Source organism: Adiantum capillus-veneris, chromosome 12 (assembly GCF_014529385.1).
Source record: "Adiantum capillus-veneris isolate H3 chromosome 12, ASM1452938v2, whole genome shotgun sequence".
Lineage (NCBI taxonomy): Eukaryota > Viridiplantae > Streptophyta > Polypodiopsida > Polypodiales > Pteridaceae > Adiantum > Adiantum capillus-veneris.
In genome coordinates, this window is record NC_140942.1 from 132,300,848 (window position 1) to 132,320,319 (window position 19,472).

At 41.5% G+C, this 19,472-nt stretch overlaps 1 pseudogene; it reads left to right on the forward strand.

Moving 5' to 3' along the window:
* The first annotated feature begins 2,003 nt into the window (after nucleotides 1-2,003).
* LOC147446522 (uncharacterized) lies at nucleotides 2,004-2,516 on the forward strand (annotated as a pseudogene).
* The last annotated feature ends 16,956 nt before the right edge of the window (nucleotides 2,517-19,472 follow it).

A 19,472-nucleotide genomic window follows, 5' to 3' on the forward strand; every position in this document is an offset into this window, starting at 1 on the left:
ATAATGACCTCATTGTAATTTTCACGTGTCTTGGTAGACATAAGATGCACATCCTAGGGAAAACACAAATATTGTGAACCAATGGAGCTAGCTGGTAGAAATGGTGTGCTAGGTGCTATTTTAGTAGATTGCAATGTGATGCTAGATACCTCTATTATGGTAGGTACCAATGTTGTACTAGCTAAATTCATGCTACTATGATGTGAGCCAACTAGCACTATGATGTCATCCAGTAGTATTGTGGTAGCTACCAGTTTGGGGATAAACGTACATGATATAGAAGAACCCCAATTAATGGATTATGATGTGTTGCCCATTGCGCATGATATACTTGCAAAATTGCAACGTCTTATTGAAGAAGTGAAGCTCTTCAAGAGACATTATCCTAGAAAACCCCTGACATCCATACCATTGAACCAAGACAAATCTCCCTCAAAAAGCCCTGATATTGCAGAGGCTTTTCCAATAGTAAGAAATGCAGGAAACATGCAAGGAAACTTCATGTATAATTGGGTATCTTTCAACAATGTTCACATCTATATAGATAGTTTTTTTTGTTTAATGGTTATTGGTCCTATGGGGGGCATCAAGGGGGGACCAGCATGACGGCTAGATGCATTCAAAACGTTAAAGAGTGCTAAATATAAATATTCTATGGTTGTGGCTGGGGACACCAGTGCATCAAGCACAACACCCTTCAAAAAAGGCGCTACAAATACATGGGCAAAAAGATGCTTGGCTTAGACTCTACCAAGTTTCCATGAGTGATGCTTTATAGACAAGCCTACTATTGAGGCGGTTCGAGGTAGCGGGCAACAAGAGAGGCGACCTCTAAACACCCCGCAAGGCTCCCGTGCTGCTCAATTGGGGTTGGGCAACCACAACCAAGGAACAAAAACAAACCCACAACCAAGCAAATGAAGGGGCACCACCTAGTTATGGTATGCAAACTAGGACACAAGAGAGATTTTGTCACACCCAAGAACATGCGCCACAAAAAACACACAAGCAATCTCACAACAAGACACACACCAAATGGACCAGAGAGAGCTAAAGAAAAGTAAAGAGAGAGAGAGAGAGAGAGAGAGAGAGAGAGAGAGAGAGAGAGAGAGAGAGAGAGAGAGAGAGAGAGAGAGAGAGAGAGAGAGAGAGAGGAATGGAACTTGCGTAATACCTTGTTTGTGACTTGAAAATGGAGATGTTTCATTATGATGCTATTGTAGGGCTTGTACAAAACTAACTCATGCTTAGTAAAAGCTAAACTTTGCCATCACACACACACACACACACTGTCTTAGGGTGTGGGAGACCTCTCACCACAATACTCTCTTACAATGGACACAAAATTGCAATGAAAACACACTAAAACACGTTCTAAAACAAGATCAAATGATAGAAACTTAACATACACAAGTCACCTTCATAGAAACAAGATCAAATGATACAAACTTAAAATACACAAGTCACCTTGAATTCACCAAACCGTATTGCACAAGTGGAAGGACGAAGATTTGAACGTCGATTCACGCCTTTGATGCACTAAACCTCAACTTATTGATGATGGAGGAGCATATACAATAGTGGTTTTGAGATTTTTGAACTCAAGCTCTCTCACTTGCAATGTGTAGCTTGAAAGCTTCTATCACACCAAAAGGGGACCAAAAGTGAAGCTGACAAAGTGGTTACTATTCCTAAGTCTCTCCTCACGCATAGAGTGTTGGGGTGCTTTGTGAGATCTTGGCGGTGATTTACAAAAAGGAGAGGGGCCTATTTACAGGTTGAAAACCTCTCATTAAGATGATTGAAAATCCTTAAGTGAAAGTGTGGAGATGCCTCGTGTGAACAGGTCAGTCGAGCAGCCATCTCTTGCGTCTTGTGATGGTGATTCCTTGCTAGAAGAAATGTGGTTTGATTGTGCATCCAGTTTGATTGAAGAGCATGTTTCTGAGGATGACTTGCAGGAGCTAGGAACAGCAACAGTGGTAGGTCGAAGTGATTTGTCTATGCAGGGGGTGGGAAACCTTTGCCTTGGTGAGCATGTCGAGATGTGCTTTGAGGTTCGAGAGTTTGTGGGTAGCCGTGGAGAGTTAGCTCCGGAAAATGACTCTATGGAAACTGATACAGGTGCAGCCTATGAGAGCGAGGCTCCATGCAGAGAGGAAGGTGCTGCCAACCTTGCAGGAGATGAGGTATTTGAACAGGTTGAAGCTCTAGCGAGTCATACTCCTGAGTATGAAAAAGTGGCCTTGGAGCCGTTTTTGGAGGGTTGGGATACAGGTTTGCAAAGGGATCAGGTTTGCTTGGCTATGCAGCAGGTGGAGGCAAATGGTAGGTTCTTGCTATTTTATGTGATGCTATGGATACATGTGTTATTGGAGGTTTCTTTACAGATATTTTTGTATCAATGGTGAGGCTTTTTTGAAGAAGACTATACCATGGAGGAATCTGTAGCAAATGACATGATAGCTGCTTATGGTACCAATTCTTCAAGTGGTCGAAAGCATGTTTATGGTTGACACGAAGACTTAGGGATGTAGGGTGACAAAGCTCCATGCTATGAAGGTCAGAAGGGTGGCATGTGTATTGGCCTACAAGTGCAAAGGAAGGCTTGAAGATGCATGTTCTACAGGTGGATGGCCACGGCCATTGTGTTGTTTTCGATCCAGGTGGACTCTATGCCATGCTTAGGGGAGCTTCGAGCTTTCCATTTGACCCTGGCTAGTGATGCAGTAGCACATGCTTTTCTCTCTATCTCTATCCTATTTTTATAGCCACTATATCATCATTTTTCTTATGCAGCCTATGCAGCTGTTTTATATCAGTCCCTCTATACATACCTATTTTACCTAAATAATACTCTGGTTGAGCATGAATGCTCAACGAGGGGGTGGCCAATGATGGTGCACGCAGATTTGGTCGGCCCAGGGGAAGCTCAAAAGCTGGTACATGGATATTTGCAAGCATATGGCAAAGTGCTTCAGTGGCTATTTGATGCAAGGTATGGCCGGCACTGTCAGGAAGTGTATGCCAAATGTTTTTTTTGGTAGATCAAGGTGGTTTTTGAGCTCAAGTTGGTCGGGATACCTAGAAGTGTCAAAGGTTGCTTGGGTGTAATCGTCAGCGAGAGCCATGACGTGTACTATGTTGAATGCTTTCTCTATTCTGGCAGTTTTGAAGCTCTGTGGATGCATGAATCCCAAAGGTTAGCATCGACTCAATGGATGGGATTTGGAGGGCGTTCACCGAACAATTCAAGCGTGTGATATGAGGCCAAGCTCGTTTTTTTTTGGGGAAAAAGATAAAGCTGAAAGAAAAGGCTGCATTAATAGAAAAACTGACGAGTCCCATGGCATGCAGAGAGGTGGCGCCATGCAGTAGATTGGGGAGGTCGCCATCTGTGGCAAGGGCGCAGTCCATTATACAGGTAGGGGCAGCCACTTGGCGCCGGGGAAGGAGGAGGGTTGGCTTGTGAGAGGCCACCAGGGCCGCAGACAGGAAAGGTGGCAGGGGGCGCTGTTTTGGGGAGCGTGGTTGGCCATGAACGGGAGCTTGGGTGGCTTATGATCAGAGAGAGGCCGGGGAGCCGTCTATAGTCAGGAGAAGGCTGCAGGGTTGCGGCATCGAGGAGGAAGGGGCGGTCAGTTATGTGTGAGGTCGGGGCTAGTTGCAAGGGCCCGCCAGTTGAATGCAAAAGACGGCTGAGTGCAGCGCCAGCAGGGAGGATCCGTCAATGGGCTGCATGAAGGGTTGTAGAGGCCGCACGGGTCAGTTGCATGCAATAGTGGGCTGCAGCACGGGCGGCCAGTTAAGGCGTTGGGGAATCCAATGGGCTGATCGATGGGAGAGTGAGGAGGGCACATTACAGAAGGCCAAGAGCGGGAGAGGGCTGCATTTTACACTCTCTAAATGAAGCTAATGGCATCAGTGTCACCATAATCTATTATAATGTTATTGTTCAACAGAACATTCTCGCCCTCTTGCTCTTATATTCAATTTGTTTGTCGCCATATGTGTGTGTGATTATGATATGTGCAAGGGGTAGGAAAGCTTGTGGGTACCTCATATGTGTGAGAGCTCCCTACGTGGATGTCGATGTGTTCCAATCTATAATCTTGAAGGAAAATGGATGCCTACAAGGGATTGTGCAAGGCTATGTGTGTTGTTGTTGGTTATTGAAATGGTTGTTAGTGCATTTGTGGTGCTTTGAAGGGTTATAGATGAAAGCCATCATAGTAGGCTTGGCGACAACATGTATATAGACGGGGCTGGTCGGGATCGGGCTCGGACATTGAACGTTGACAGATAGGTTGTCTGGGTGTGTGTTAAAAAGGGGATAGGGGTGTTGTGGAATCTTTGGGCTATAGAGAGGCATTCAGGTTGTGTGCTGGTGGTTTTCTGACTTCCCCCTTTCCACCGCTTTGGAGTGCCTTTTGTACTCATCTATGATCGGGGTCAACGGTTTAGAAGTAAGCTAGTGTGTGCACTAGTGTTGAAGCGGTGTATTCAGCACATTTATATCATCCACAGTTCAGCGATCTTGTCGAAAGTGCAAATGGACAAATAGTCAAAATTCTCACCAAGTATATATACAAATAGGTTGAGGAGTGGGAAGCTAATCTTGATAAGTGTTTGTGGGCATACAGGACCTTTTACAAAGTGGCTACCAACTTTACTCCTTATAAGTTGGTTTATGGAAAGGAAGTGGTGCTACTTGTGCATGTGCAGCTAGGTGCACTAAAAGGTATGTGGCAGATTGACAAGTTTCATCAAGATGTTTTGTAGGATAAAATCACAAGTCTTGAAGCTCTAAAGATGGATCAAAAAGCAGTAATAGATTTTTACGTGAAGCAGCGAGAGAAAAGAGTGGCTAAATTTAACCAACATTTTTTGGAGAAGCAAATAGAGAAGGATGATTTGATGATGAAGTACAAAAGCTATCTAGATTTCACCTTTCAGAAGAAGTTTAGGAAGAAGTAGAGCGGGCCTTACAAGGTCCAACAGGTTTTTCCTGAGGGTACTTACTTGTTGATGCAGATGAATGATCGTCTTCTTAAAATTGAGTAAATGGTGTGTGTCTCAAGCTCTATTTTGAAAGGGAATTGGTGCCAACAGTGCATCAAGTTTTGATAGAAGGGGTTTGTTAGCCATCCTAAACAGGATTTACACTTGCCACAAATAAGACTTTGTACATACATTAGGGGTTTGTTTGCTCACGATGTTTATTAGTTTTGCACTTTCTCAATTTTTCTAGTCACCTTTGGTTGAACATTGAATGCTCAACAAGAGGGTTGGGCAATGATGGTGCAACCAAAATGGTCGGTGCTACAAAGGGTGAAAATAGGAGTGTACGGGCTCTCAAGGGCTTGCCAAAGTAATGGGGCAATTGTAAAGATCAAGGGCAGGAAATTGATAGGAGAGATGTATCCCTAATGTGGTTTTTTACACCAAAAGGGTTCCAGATTGGTCTTGATAGGATGGTAGGTGAAGCATGACCAAAGTTCTAGTTTTTGGCTTGAACATGGAGAGCTTGAAGTGCTGAAGGAACAAGTTTAGATTGCTTATCAAATGGAGCTATAGAGTGCAAGATATTTGGGTTTGAAGTTAAAAGTGTTTGCAGACTGTACCGGATTGGGCAGCTGCAGATAGAGAACTAAGGATGAAATGAATGTATGGGCCTAAAGCGCTCAGCATGAGGAGCATGTCCGTCTTTTCAGATCGTCATTTGGAATCCCAGATGTCAAGATATTAGCCAATGAAATTTCATCGGGGACTAGTTCTGTGTGAGTTTGGTTGCCTCGATAGATGTGCAATCTGATGTTTTTGGAGCTTTGCCAGGGATTGTATGCATTCTATGGGGTGTATGGAGCTAAGAGGAAGTAACAATCAAAGTCCAAAGCGTGAAGCTATTACAAATTGAAGTTGATACCAATGAGATATAGTGTGGTAGCAAATACTTTTTGCCATTTTGGTGGCGTCAGTTGAGATGCTCCAAAAATTCAAAAAACAAGTATGTTTACCCAAGGCAAAATCGGGAACCGGTTCTGCAAGCATGTTTTTATGACCTGTCAATTGGGTCCTCAAGCCTCACATGCATTGGAAATGAGGGCAAAAAATGGGTTTTTTCAAGTAAATTGAGGGTTTTTTTTGTTCTTTGAAGGCCTTGCAAGGCAGGTCAACGGGTAGCCACCACGTGGCACCACCAGAGAACCCCACATGCAAGCATAGGAAGCATATGTGTAGCGTTTATATCCCACGGCGTGTCCTCATCTTGAGTGTGAGCAAGCAAGTAGAGCTCCTGGTGTGGTGAGCTATTGCCGATTACTAGCAGCCACTACTTCGGCGGCGACCCGATTGGTTTTGGCGCGCATTGGCAGAGGTGGTAACGTGTGGTGAAGCCTTTTTGTGGGTGGTGTCTGAGACGATGATGATGTGGCATGTCTACGTGGTTCCCGTCTAGGGGGTGTTCTCACCCGCTCGCAAGGGGCCCTTCTTTTTTTAGAGCAAAGGGTGTAACATTTAATGGCCTAGTAGCTTGTGTGTAGCAGAAATAGCATGAACATAGTGAGCATGTCATTAGAATAGAATCCTTATGAGAATAACAAGAGTGCTTGGGTGGAGAGAGAGAGAGAGTCTTCTTAATCCACACATGAGCTAGTGTGAGTGTGTAGGTGATAATGCCTTGTAAAATTCAGTCCCCCCCCTCTCTCTTGGTCGACCACCCTTGCTAATTGCTCTTGCTAGCACCTCATTGGACCTCCCTAGGCTTAGCCAATAGTAATTAAGTAGCATAAGTGATAGCCTTCTTACATGTGTCCCCCTTTCCCCTTTTGTGAGAGCTTTAGGTAATTAATAAATGCAACTAAACCCTCATTGGACCCCTTTGTCTCCTTGCCAATAGGGATCAGGCAAGCCATTGGGCTACTGAATGCTCATTGGACCCATTTGCCTCCTGGCCAATAGGAATCAGGCAAGCCATTGGGCTACTGAATGCTCATTGGACCCCTTGGGAGACTGTCCAATAGTATTCTAGAGAGCTTAATTCTTATCGGTTCTTTTATTAGGTGTTTTTAAATTAATTAAACAAGACTTACTCTAGCCTAATTCTCATTGGTACACCTCAAAGTCCATCCAATAGGAATTGAGTACACCTTGTGGGCATCTTGGCTAGGGAGCTGACATGTGTCCCTCTTTCCCCTTGTGTACAAAGGGAGCTTGTGTGTGTATGTGTGAGTTTCTCTCTCATCCCCTACTTCTTGAGCTCGCCCCCTCATTTGTAGGCTTTAAGAAAGACTTTTGGAACAGACACAAAGCATCCAAATTTCCTAATCTTTGACCTTTGGACACAACCTTTGAATTTTGGAACCTTAGCATTTTGAAAGTCTTAATGGGTTGAACCCTAAGGTCTTTGGAGCCCATTGTTGCACATAACTCTTTTGCAGATGGCCTTCCCTTTGGATCCCTATTTTCCCCTTCTTTGGATCCATATTGTGGTCGGTCTGCCAACTTAACCAACACTCTAGCTTTTTCTTCCCTGGAACTTTCCCATATTAAATGATCAATTTGACATGAGAAAATCATTTAGGAGAATTAGATATTGATTATTATGACATTACCTCTCTCTTGAAATCATAGTCGTCCTCGACTATGGGGTAGAGAAGATAAAGCATACTCATTAGTCCTTTTCCTAGCAGGTAGAGGATCCCTATGTTATCCTACGACATCGTTCCAGAATGGATGACTAGTCCATTTGGCGCTTAAGAGCGTAAGCTTCCACAAGCATGTCTGCACATTAGTCTATCAGTCTTCCAAAGCAGAGTGACAAGCTTTACTTGGTGTTCGGGAGACGTCGTCTCCGCAAACTTGATCTAAGCATGCATACTACTTCACATTTGTGCACAATAAAGAAAAAGAGAGTCTTATAAGACAAGAGCTTTGTTCATTTTAAACATTTGTACATTTGCTTACTCTTGGGAAGCATTGTAAGTATTGACAAGGTTTAGGTTATCCTTTAATTGTATGCCTTGCATCCATCTAGCATCTTCAAAAGGATAATTCTTAAACTTCATAAGATATCGTCGGATAGTCTTACCGTCTCTTAGTACCTTGTCTTCATGTCGGAAAATGGACTCGGGCTGCAATACCTCTTCTTGGTCCTTGATCTCCAGTGGGTCTTCAATAGTTGGTTCTTGAGGTGGCTCTCCTTTGTAAGTCTTTAATAGGCTCACAGGGAAAGCATTGTGTGTGAGCCAATGGTTGGAAAACTTGAATTGATAGGCCATCTCATTAATCGACCTAAGAATCTGGAAGGGACCATAGTACCTTTCTGCTAACTTAGCATAGTACTTTTGGTGTCCCATAGGATTCTTGCCCGTCGTGTGCCTTAATCGAGCCTTGGGAAATTTGAGTAAGACCCAATCATTTTCTTTAAAGGCTTGGGCTCTTTCGTGCTTGTCAGCAGTAGCCTTTTGGCTTTGTTGTGAGATAGAGATAGCATCCTTAATCTTTTGAAAAGATTCTTGTGTAAGGTCTCGACTATACTCATCTGCAATGAAGATCTTCCCGTGTACCTTAAGTATCAAGGGACTTTTTGATCTTCCCTCAATTACCTCAAAAGGTGCTTTTCCCGTGGAAGTATGTACAGTGTTATTGTAGGCATACTCCACTAACTTGGGTAAGTACTTCTCCCATTGAGATCTTTGATCTACTTCCGTTACATAGACTTTTAGTAGATCGAGAATTTTTAGGTAAGCTATTTCACTTTGGCCATCCATTTGCGGGTGATAGGCCGAAGAGAAATTTAGCCTTGTTGCTAAATTCTCAACCCTGGTGGACGCCCGTTTGATCTGTCCTCAAATAGTATCCTTGTCCTTCTCTTGGTCTTGCATCTGCTGAACATTTGATATTGAACTTGGAAACTTTGATTCTTCGTCTTCTTTTATTTGCGCGTTTTCTAGAGTCGGCTTCTTTGAAATAACTTTTGTTGATTCTTCAGGTGTGTCAATGATGGCATACTCTTGTGGTTGCTCTTCTTCTTTCATTTTCACTTTTGCGTCATGCTCCATGATGTAGCCATATATCTCACCTTTTCTTCTTTCATACTCACAAACTTTGTTAGCTTTCTTCAACACCTTTATTGTAAATGAGGGAGCTATGTCATAGCCATTTGAAAGTTCGTCTTCAGCATCGTGTGGAAGATCCTATATAAAAACTTCTTCTACTATCAGTTTGCAATCACTTATCTGCTTTTTTTTCGTTGTTTTTGAAAGGTTCTCTTTTTTGTAAATAGTCAAAACCACTAGAAAGGGTCCTATATCGTAGCCATTTTCATCACAAAATGTGGTGTTGGTCAACTCACTTATGCAGATATCAAGAATCGCCAGTATTTGCTCCCATCCAAAGGGTTCAAACAATTCCTATGGAAATGGTTTCTTAATGTAAACTTCATCTTCTACTGGACGCTCTAGGATGAAATCTTCCTTTTTAAGACTTAGGCATTCTGATTCCCCGTACATCCAAATGTGAGGATCCTTCACTAGCCAAGTAGGCAATTGTGTTCTATCATCCGTAGTGACAAAAAAGTCTTCTATCAGAGTTCGATTTACATCCCTGTAACTATGATCCTTTGTGTTAACTTTGGTTGTGGCTCCCTTATGCTGTAAATAAATATGGCCATAGCCCCAATCTTGAACCATTTTGAGTTGATGCATGAATGGTCGTCCCAAAATAACCTCAAAGTTGTTTCATTTTCCAAAGTCAAGACCAGCAAAAATACAAGTCATCTAATTGCAATTTCATGTGCTATTTTTTGAGAGCTGTTCTCTCCTTTTTTTCCTAGATTTCTTTTTGTAGCAATGTCTATTCCAACCCCCTATCAAGTATGGCTATTGTTTTTACTCCTTTTTACTCTAGTGGTAAGGTGGTGCTCCCTTCTTCTCCTTTGCAATAATCACCAACCTTATTTACTAGTACCGGTTTGTATGTGGTTTCTTAGGTGAAGTTTCATCCATGTTTTCATCTACAAGTTGGTCATGTGAAGGGATTTTCAACCCCATCTTTTCTAGGTGTTTGTCCATTTGACCCCATAGATGCGGTCTAATTTTGAGCAACTCTGAGAGAGAAAGTATGCATTCTATAAGAGAATGCATCAATTCATGCAAGCTCTTGTATCCATAATTTTGGTGTGGATTTCCACTGAGAAGTTACCACTCTACCCTTAGATTTTGTTTTGAAGTTACGTATGAAACATGGAAAAGTCTGTGGAGGGTGTGGTTTTCTCTCTTTAGATGGTACAGACCTAGCATCCCCATATAGACATTGTATATCTCCTTGGAGAAATGTTCCATGTTGTCCTCAGGGATAAGTGTTGAGTGTAAAGTAGCACTACCATCTTTTTGGTTTCTAATCAATTCCCATAAGGATTGTGGACATGGTTCTTCTACTTCTGGAATTGGTTGCATCTCCAGAGACTTCGCCTCATCTATAGTATTTGTGACAATTCCAATAGTAAGTGGCTCCTCTTTGTCTATTTACAAATGTTTCATTTTATTATCTAGATTTTGAGCACAGTTGATGAGTAAATGATCCTTTCCACATTGGTCACAGAATCCTTGAATTTTGTCTTCTTCTCTTGTGTTGGTTTCCTCTTGTTTTCCTTTTTTTTTCCTCGGTTCCTACGTTACTGACTTAGAAAATTTTGGACCTCCACGCTCCATCAGGCCTTGAGCACTTCCTACAAGTCTTTTGTACGCCTCCATCATTTTGGTTGTTTCTTTTGGATTTGGATAGGTTAGTAATTATTGAGCCTTGCAGCATATGCTTGCAATTTGTGTCTAAGTGCACGTTCAAGACTGAACTGCCTTAGTCAGTCTTTGACTCTTCCACTCCCTTTGCCTCTCTCTTAATTTCTTGCTCATGTTTAAGCAGTCGTTTGATTTGATTTATTTCAACTTCCAAAGCAGTTTTCTCTTGCATCCTCTTTGCTTTCATTTCTTGCTCATGTTTAAGCAGTCGTTTGGTTTCGTTTGGTTTAGTTCAGTTTCCAAAGCAGTTTTCTCTTGCATCCTCTTTGCTTTCATTTTATCCCATTTGGCTTTCCATGATTTTCTTCTTGTTCTAACTTCTCACCGATATCTTCTCAATTTTTGTTTGAATAGGCAATATGGGTTCCTCGACCGGTTTGTTTTTGGCAGTTTCTTGAGCTTGAGCTCAAGTCATCACCTTTAAAGGAATCACGGATTTTAACTCGCATCACTTGACAAAGGCATCCCACCTACAACTTTTATTTTTGTGTTTTCCTTGTTGTTTGGGTGTTTTGGATAGTCATGAACCAAGTGGGAAACAACACATTCTAGACAATATTGAAATATCTCTATGTTCTGTAATCCTTGATGAGGACAATCTATTGACCAATAATTTCCTCCACATTTATAGCATGGTCCTACTTGTTACGTAGTTGGTGGTATGCCCAATGGTTGTTCTTGCCTGGTATGAATGTTCTTTGAACCACACTCTTGATTGGTTATGAACATGAGCGTATTCTCATCCATGGAGTACTAATTTTTCATGGTTTGTGACACATGTGCTGGTTGAGTGTAGTTGACTACTACTCTATTGTCATTCAAAAGAGGGGGTTACTACCCTAGCATGCATTGGAGCTTTGGTTGAGTGTTACATCATGGAGTGGGGTGATCCCCTTCACAAGTATTACACCTTCTTATTCGTGGTTGTCGTTCATTCAAGTTTTGTTTGTATCCTTGGTTTATTCTTCAGTCACCTCCTTGACCACTTGATCAATGCTTGCCTCCACAGGAATTTGAAAATATCACTTTGTTGCAGATTTGCTCTTAGAAGATTAGGTGCTGCTAGTCGCATTACCACCATCTTCAATCACCTCTCCATGGGCCTTACAATTGTCAACTAGATAAAGATCTTCTCTAGTGACTTGATCAAACGTTGTGCATCCTTTCAAATGTAGGTCCTTTTTGAAAGTCTCATTCCTCAAGCCCTCAATGAAGAGAATTGATAATCTCTCTTGTGGTAACTCTCTCATAGGACATCTCTCTATGTATTATTTGAAACAAAGTAGAGCTTCCCTCCCTCTCTCATTCTTAGTCTATTTGAAAGAGTAAATTTGTGACACCATGTTGTGCTTGATTCCTCTTTTTGAGAACTCCTCTACAAATTTGTATAAGGGTTGTGCTATGTTTGGAAATTCATCTCTATTCAATGGCTGGAACCACGTCAAATTTGTTCCTTCCTATCTAAATCCAAATCCCTCGTACTAAGTATGGAAATCTACATTTTGTTTAGCTTTCAAAACTTGTTTAAAGAGGGAGACATGAGCCTATGGATCTCCTTACCCAGTATACTTTGTTTTGACACATTGGGCCACTTGATATGGTCTTATTCATTGTGGTCCAGACACCAATCTAACCAATTTGTGATCTCTTGGAAAGACGTCTCTCATTATCTCCTCTCATCTTGGAGAAAATCCCGATGGATTCCTCTCTGATATGTGCTCTCGCGTCGTTTTCAGCTGAAAGTAAGTAGATATCGTAATATCATTCTTTCTTATTGATAATATAGAACAATAAGGAGATCACACATAGTGTGAGAAGACGCTCCAACAAAATCTCTCTCTCTCTCTCTCTCTCTCTCTCTCTCTCTCTCTCTCTCTCTCTCTCTCTCTCCTCTCCCCCCCCCCCCCCCCCCCCCCCCCCCCCTTTACATTGTGCACTCATAAACAATTGGTATCAAAGCCGAAGTGAAGGCCTTGCATCATTGCAATGTCATGGTAGAGAATGCGGTGAAGCTATAAAATTTCTAGCTCTATTTTGTAGTAGAGATTTGACTAAGTATAAAGAAAAATTCTAGGTTGGCTCTTGCAATTATTACTAAAAACATTGTGATCTATAACTTTCTAGTCTAAAGTTTTTTCAGATTTTGTACCAATTTTTCTATACATTTGATAGACTATTTGCATTCTTAAATAAACATCTACTAATTTTTATAGATCTATTTTGACCTACAAAAGCAGCTTATTGTTGTATGTTTGTTGATGTACATTTGATAGACTGCCTACGGGCCGTGGAAAGACAAGCTTTGATTTTTATTAATCTTTTTTTACCTATAAAAACAACCCATTTCATGCCTATTCCCACAATCCATAATCATTTTTTTGTGGTCTACAACTTTGTAGAAGGATTTTTTTTGTAGATTCTATACGATTTGATAGATATCGACTAATCGATTGTAGGGTGTTCTACAAGTTATAGATACTTTTTTGAAGAGTTTTTGGAAGTGGGATGCTTATTTCATGCTTCATTTATTCAATGTGCATGGCTAATTGTCTCAGGTATTTTGAGCCTACATAATATAAATTTATGAGTGGCTTGTGAAGGAAACAAATGCACTTGGATTATGTTTATTAAGAAGATTTATGGTTGATAGTGCATCTTGAAATTTTACACTTGCTTATGTGCATTTTTTATTACATTGAGGCATTGTCTTGGGGATACTACCTATGTATGCATTTGTGGAGCCATCTTGGATAGTATGGCAATCTCGGCCATTTGTGAAACTTGGTATGAAAGATAGTCATTTCTGAGACTTGAATATAGTCATATCATTGCTTATCTTTTTGTGAGGGTCATTTGTGAGGCTTTTTGAAAACAAGTACTGGGGGCTTGGCTACACAGTGAAAGGTGGACTAGGTTATTGGAGTTCCCTATTTTGGTATCCTCACCATACGCTATGTATAGAGTGGACATAGGTTCTTGACATATGTGGTCATGATCTGTATGCATTGAGAGATGCAGTGATTCTTGATTCTTCTTGTTAAGGTACTAGTAGATACTTCTTATTCTTCCTATTTAGGATATTTGGGATTTGAGATTTTATTCCTTGTATAAGGAAACTTTTGCTAAAATTTTCTCGTTAATTTCATGGTTGTGATTGGTTGAATATCTCTTTATCTTGCATTCATTCTCTTGGCTTCAATTGGGTTTGTTGATTTATTTTCAATGAATGCAATGTAGGAGGAAACGCATGCTAGAGTGGCAAGTGGCCACACGTCCCACTTGGGTTGCATGAGCAAGACAAGCTTCATAGCCTCTTTTGTAAGTATATAATTATAGATTTTCATAGCCACTTTTGTAAGTACATAATGAAAGATCTTCACAACATAGTTTTTAAGAATGATGTGAAAAAGAACAATCCTAAACTTTGGATCTATTTTGCATAGACCAAAGATTACAGTCAGCCTCCGTCTCTAGCAGAGATCGAGATGGCGACATAAGCCTTGCAGACCACCCTTCCACCAACACACCCTTTTGTGAGTAATATTTGCAACTTTGAGTTATCTCTTTAAGTTAAAATGATTTTCAAATTATTTTTAATTATAAATCAATTTAACTTAATTTTTATAAATGCAAGAGGTTTACAGCAAGCGAGATCTCGAGCTTGTTGTGAGAGAGGAGGAGGAGGATAGAAGGATAGACGAACAGCAGGATGCATTGCATTGTGTTCACATGTTGGGAGATAGGAGGATGACTTGGATGACTTTGATACTAGTACATAGCCGTAGTGGAATTTAGATAGATGATCATGTGTGGATATTGACATCGTATATATACATACATTAACGATCTATATATTCAATCTACTCTAGTTAGTTCTACTCTACTTGTATAGTACTGGAATTGGAGCTGAGTCTCTTCAGACAGTTGATTCTAGTGTTAGAATTTAAAGCTACTGGTTATGTCGTGAGTTCAATTAGTGAGATTGGAAAAGAGTACTGACTGGACTAAAATAGATAATTGAACTGGAATGCTATATTGAGACGAGAGACATAACTAAAAGATTGAAAAGAGTATTTGCAAATTTAGATTAATAGCTCAAGAACAACCAATACATTGTATAATGGGTTTAAGCTCAAATGATTATAGAAGCAATGATTATAGGGTGAAACCAAAGACGAGCGCTCGTGAACCTGAAAGTGCTCAGAAAGCTAAAGCCGAACTACAAGCAGTTAAGAAGCCCGATTACACTGTAGCAAGTCCTATGTATAGATATTTGGAGTTATTGCAATAACTATCTAAGGTAATTACTGCCAATGTGGTTGCCTCCCGCTGGTCGGTCTTATAAGGGACAGTTCCTGCCTGCTAGGATTGTCCTCGCCTTCTACATCCTTCCCTCCTTTCTTGAATTTTGGTATAACTCCAAAATTTCCAAAAAAATCCACCATCTGATTTAGATTTGGTGTTTCGAAAACCATTTGGTGTCCTGGTTGGCCAAAACCCTAAACCCTAAACCCTAAACCCTTTTGGTTGCTGATTTGGTCGATTTTCCTCATGGTATACTCCTTCGATATTGCTAGCTTTATACCATACTTCATGCTTGTTGAGTGCTTGACGCCCCTATAATTTTAATTCCAAGGGTGCCAAGCCAAAGAAATTCCAGTGCCTAACTGGGAAAATCCACCGTCTGATTCTGAGATGGAACTACCCAGTATCCTTCCATTGAACCCGCTTCCTCTTGCACTTCTTTTGTGTTGGTGCCTCAAAAGTCCCTGTGCCACCAGTGTCCTTCTTGATAAATGTGCAAATGGCCTCCTTCTCAAGCTGATCCCACCTTTCAATGGTCATCTCAAATTCATAAGGCGTGAGAGGATTGTAGGTTTTGGTTCGGGAACATACAGAGTGCGTTTTCCTTTGTCAGACGGGTTCTGGTCAATTTATGACAATGTGAGGTTGTGTGGATCCATCCCTGCAGAAGAGGATGATTTGTCTTTATTCTAGCTTCAAAGAGAATCTCAACCATTTCTCTGCATTGGGGGCCCAGTCTTGGTTTAGCCATGATATCATTTTCAGGGATCTTGGGAGACTCCATAGTCAGTTGAAGCAATTGATTTGTGATCTTCGTCAAACTACGGAGTTGGATCTTCCACTGACCCTCTGTATTTCTCCCTGCAGTTCCATGACATCATCCAGTTTGAGAGCATCATTGATCAGTGTTTTCCAGGTTTTGTATTCCACAGTGGCTCGCTCATACCAATCCTAGAGGTCATTAGTGATACTAAAGTAGGTGATCCGATCCACTGGTCCTGAATGCTGAGGATACAAAGCTGGGAAAAATCTGGGCAATTCAGCCTCTTTAGCAGGTAATGCATACAAGAGAACTGGAGAGTCAGGCATAAACTCTAGAAAATTGAGAACAGCTTGGTTCTCCTACTGCATCATCTTCCTGGTAACACGAACGAGCTGAAAGAGTCTTCGAAGAGCACTTGCATGTACTCCTACTATCATTTGAGTCCGAGGTCCTTTGCTGCTAGAAGACTGGTCTTCAATGATAGCATGCACCCTCTGGTCCAAAACTCCTCTGGAAATTTTCATATGAAGTAAAACTTCTTTCAGTTGAGTTCTAACTTCCTTCATACGCTTGTATGTATGCATGTTTCCAAACACTAGTTCTAGTTCAAGGGCTAGAGAGTGTCGATCTACAGTGAACTATCGCTGCCAGTGTGGATTAGCTAGCTTATCATCAAAAGTCAGTGACCACTCAGGTACTCTTTTTAGCAACTGGATTCTGCTGGGAAGCACAGGTAATTGGCACACTTCTTGATCATGAAAGGTAGATGATTTCCAGTGTTGAATCATTTCTCTGGCTCCAACATACAGCCTTTGAAGCGTTCCAGATCAGAGATTAGAGTATCATTCTCCAAATACATCCTAATGAGATTATTGATGTCTTTATCTCTTGTTCAGTGTGATGAGTTGTAATGAGTGTTGCTCATCACCCTTTAGTGACTCAGTTACAGCTTTGGCTTTTCCTTTGATGTCAGCAATGTGCCGTGACTGGTGTACTAGAGTATCTTCAGTGTTTCCCTTATGTCCACTGCCTGGCTATTGATCATCAGACCACTGGTCCCCCGACTGCTGGTCTGGCTAGTCTTTGTGCTGGTCTGGATGGTCTTTGCAGGCTAATTGCCCCCTATGGCAGCTGATCCACTAGCTCTAGAGCCTGAAGGTGGGGAAGCAGGAAAGTCATTATCATCATCCGGTTTGTCGGCCAGATTGTCCTCCCCTTCCTCATCCTTCTCTTCTTCCCTCTCAAAATCCTCATGAGATTATTTTTCTTTTCAATATAATCCATGATGGCTTGATTTGGTAATGATGTGTTGTATTCACAGAGCTTGTCTTGCAGATCACTCTTCATGGTCTCCATAAGTGCCTTCAGATTTTCTATATTCAGAGTGACGTTTCCTTCTAGACTCAAAATATCAGTAAGATTATTATAAACATATCTCTCTATAAGAGAAGCTTTTGCTGCAGTGTGGGTTGTCATCGGTTCTTTGAAGTCTGCCCACTTCATTCTTAGCAGATTCTAAAATCTATTAGCATCTCTCAAGGCTGCTGCCTTATCTTCTTTAATTGCCAATTTTCAATTTCTATCTTCAACAACTTCATCTGCAGCTCATTAATTGTCCTTATTGACTGATTTTCAACAATAGTATGCCTGAGTCTTTGTGCGGCCACATCCTGCTGAAGTTTTTGAACCTGTTGTTGGCTGCTTTCTAGTTCCTCTTTTAGCTCATCTTCTCATTGGGAGCTAATGCATCTATCATCTGTCCTACAGCATTGACAATGGTGTTCCATGATGATTGGATAAGCATTGAGTAGCCATCAACTATTGTTGCCTAGTCAGATTGGACTAGCTCATAAACCATAGCAAGATCCATGTATGGTAAGTGTGCCAATTTAGATGTTTGAAAAATTAATCGACCTTTAAGAGGATTTTGTTGTATCTGCTACTGCAGTTTATCCTTCTTGGCTATGGATAAAGCTAATTCACTGAAAGGAATCTTGTTGGCTAGACTTTCAGGTACTGAAGCCTTTCCCTTGTCTTTGTCTGATGCCTGTTCAGCACTTGACGTATCTGTCTAGCCCTTTCCAGTGCTGCAGTATGCTCTTCTTGCTGGCCTTTCCCAGCACTGGTCTGTGTTGAAGTCGGACCAACTGAAAGTTTTCAAATAGGCAAAGACTTAGCTTGACTCTCCAGTTTCTTTAACAAAGCAATGCTTTTGGCCAACGTAGTCCTCTGTGTTTTTGAACTACTGGCTTCCATCAGTGTGGCCTTCCTCTTTTGTCCAGTTAAGACCAACTAATTGCCTAGAGACTCTTCGTCTGAAGAAAGCTCAACATTGTTAGTCTCTGGGATTGGCTTCTGCCTCCAAGCCATCCATACCTGATAATGTGATTTTGAAGTAGTTGTCTAATATAGAAATTGCCAGACATACCAAGCTTTGAATACATTATGAGATTTCAACTTGGCAGTTTGCTGGAGTACATCATGAGATAAGATTTGACATAAGTTAATTTTAGCTGTAGCATCTAATCGTTTTGCAAGCAGCATAGCAAACAACTTTTATGACACATACGTGAGATGAGGGGACGTTCAGTCCTGCTATTGGAACCTCTTATGCATTGGCCTTTCATTTCTTCTTGGTTGAGTCTCCCCATCACTTGATTTTGACCTTTGCAAATAGAGGTCAGCTCAATTAACATCTATGGATTCCATGTCACTTTGTTTTGAGTCACGGGCCGGGCTTGTCGGTACTATCGATGCTTGGGTGATCGCCGATGAGAGGCACACCACATATCTCATTTGATAATATTTTTACATTGACGAGCTAGTAAGGATGCCTAGGTGTGAATGGGCCAAAATTATATAAAAGGGCCATTGTAACCTAAATTCCCCATTCTGAAGGGTGCAATCTAAAGAAGATTTCTCTTGCCTTATCTCCATCTCCTTTGCCATTGTGTGCTCACGAGTGTGTGTGTGTGTGTATATGTGTGTGTGTGTGTGTGTGTGTGTGTGTGTGTGTGTGTGTGTGTGTGTGTGTGTGTGTGTGTGTGTGTGTGTGTGCATGCTAGAGAGAGAGAGAGAGAGAGAGAGAGAGAGATTGAGCATTGCGGCGGCGGCGAGGTGGTTGAGCACGACAGCGGTGTCTTTGTGGCAAGGAATCCTTCAGGGTAGTGAGCATAGAGAGGTGAATGACACACCCTTGCTCTCTTTGAGCTTGCTACGTTAGCTCGGTTGTATGCTTGCTCACACATGGTGCTCAGCAAGTCCCCAGCTCCGACACGTGCGGTAGATGTGCACACATCCCCACTCCACCCTTATGTAGACATATTGCCACCAATGAACTATGCCCGAGAGAAATCAGCTATTTATATTGATAAAGGAAACTACAATTGGATTCTTGGCACACATGACATGCGTTCACATCGAGGCCATTCAGCCACACACCCTCCCCACCTAGGGATAAAAAATGGACTTATTTTAATAATTTTGGGCTAAGAATGGACTCAAAAATAGAGATTTCAATGCCTCATTTGGGGAGAGTAATCATACAATGTCTTAGAAGCTAGGGACTGAACTTGGGGGCTAGACTCGACATCATGCAAACCATC